The sequence below is a fragment of the Octopus sinensis genome, linkage group LG20 (genome assembly GCF_006345805.1).
Source record: "Octopus sinensis linkage group LG20, ASM634580v1, whole genome shotgun sequence".
NCBI lineage: Eukaryota > Metazoa > Mollusca > Cephalopoda > Octopoda > Octopodidae > Octopus > Octopus sinensis.
In genome coordinates, this window is record NC_043016.1 from 4462217 (window position 1) to 4464716 (window position 2500).

The following is a 2500-nucleotide window of genomic DNA, read 5'->3' on the forward strand; positions in this document are numbered from 1 at the left end:
AGTACCCCACAACTGGAATGTTCCAACAGATAGCCATCTATGCTTGTTATCAAATAACCAAAAGACACAGGAATAAAAAATGGTCAAGGAGAGATAATAAAGAATTTCTTAAGGCCTTCTATCATGTCACGTATTTCCCAACAAATAAATCTAATACTGAACAAACCTACCTAAATTAGAGAGAGAAGTACCTTGAAGTAAGATCCTATATAGATAGTAACAAGCTTGCCAATGTCAGAAGAAACATTATAAAAAAGAAATTACCAACAGAATTAAAGAATGACCAAATTAAACAATCAGAAAGAGATAAAAGAAACTAAGTTGCAGCTAAAGAAGATACTACTGAGGAAATAATTACTGACCAACCAAGGCCTGATAAAAATGAAGTAATGATAGAAAAAGTCAATGTTACTGATAAGTGAAATAATACTCTCTGAACCAGCCATAAATGCCAAGGAAGATGAAAATCAAACGAATGAAGTAAGTCACACAGAGATTGACCCAAATGAACGAGATTGATCTAAAAAATCAAATCATGACTGAATGGCTGAAAATTAAAGAAACCAGTATGAATGTGGCATTCTCCCAAAACGTTGCAACTCTAACCAAAACCTGAAAGTAATTGGTAAAATCCGCCTTGCATTTAAAGATATAATTTCAGCTAATGATGTTAATATTACAGATCTCAATCACCTGTACTATGTATCTGCAAAGATTTCAACGATTCTATGTTGTGAAAAGATTAGAAAACAACATCTCCACAAAAAGCCTATTACTAAGATCTGCTCTCAGGAAATCAAGCAAATGGAAGTCTCCAGGAAAGGATAAAATTCCTAGCTTCTGGTTGAATGCCTTCCCAGAGAGTCTTTAACTGCAAACAAAACCTTAAAACAATGTTTGCAACAACCTAATATGATTCCCTCTTGGTTAGTTAATGGTTTAACATTCCTTCTTCCAAAAAGTGAAGTAACAAATGGACCAAAAAAATTATCGACCCATAACCTGCTTAACAACAATGTATTAAACGCTTGCATCTGTCCTGACTGAATATACCTATAGTTTTTTATTAGAAAGCAGCATATTCCCTAATGAGCAAAAGGGATGTAAACGTGGGTCCTATGGTTGTAAAGATCAGCTACTCATCAATAGGATGACCTCAGAAGATTGTCACAAACAACACAAAAACTTGTCAATAGCCTGGATAGACTATAAAAAGCTTTTGATAGCCTACCACATAGCTGGATTAAGAAATGTATGAAATGTATAAAATAGCGCCTACTCTGCAAAACTTTTTGTCTGTAAGTATGAGATCATGGAGAACCACACTAAATTTGAACAGTGACGATGAATCTCTCAATGCTGTTGAAAAAATTTCATGTGGCATTTTCAAGGGTGAATCACTATCACCATTCCGCTTTTGTCTAGCCTTAATACCTCTTCCAAATTTTGCTCGATGATGTACAGTATGGTTGTAAAATGTTTGATAAAAATATAAATCATCTCATTTACATGGATGATTTAAAACTCTTTGCAAAAGATGACCAACAACTCAATGGCTTACTAGTAACTGTTAAACACTTCTGGTCTGATATCAGGATGCAATTTGGCCTTGATAGAAGTGCAAAAGCAAACTTTATCAGAGGAAAAACGAGAGAAACATCCAATGTTAATCTTGAACAACAGAATGTCATAAAGGAGTTAGAACCAGTGGAGAGCTACAACTACCTAGGGGTACTTGAATCAAACATGCAGTGATAAGGGAAAGGATCAGAAGAGAATGTTATCGCAGAGTGAGAGCAATACCGAAGACAGAGCTGAATGCAAAAAACAGGATTGAAGTGATCAATACTTTAGCCATACCAGTCGTGACATACAGTTTCAATATTGTTAACTGGTCAATTACTGAAGTACGTAATCTTGACAGCAGAATACGAAAATTGTTGACAATGCATAGAATGTCAACAATAATATACAATGCACCACCCCAAGGCAGATGTAAAACGATTTTACCAGCCAAGGAAAGAGAGTGGTCATGGACTTTTACATCTGGAATTAATAATGAAGATTGCCACAAATGGCCTAAACACCAACCTGAAAAAACTCTGAGGATTGGATGTTAAAACTTGTCTCAAAACATGAAAACAAGAAAGCATCATACTCAGTAACAAAACAAGCAAAGAAATATTTAAGTGAACTCCAAATACAAATTCTAGAATTTGACTACAAGAAACAAGTATAGTAAAAGCTAAGTGTATGAAAACCCGTGCTAAAACTGCTGTCTTTGCTATTCTGAATGATAAATGGCAAGAAAATACCTCTCAATGGCAAATACCCAAAGAGATGTTGACAAAGACCTGACCCATCAATGGCTAATGGCCTCTGGCTTAAAATCTGAAGCAGAAGGGTTTATCATAGCAGCCCAAGATCTATGCCTACCTACATGAAACTACCAGGCCAACATATTAAAGAACGGCAGTAGCCCAACATGTTGTATATGTCA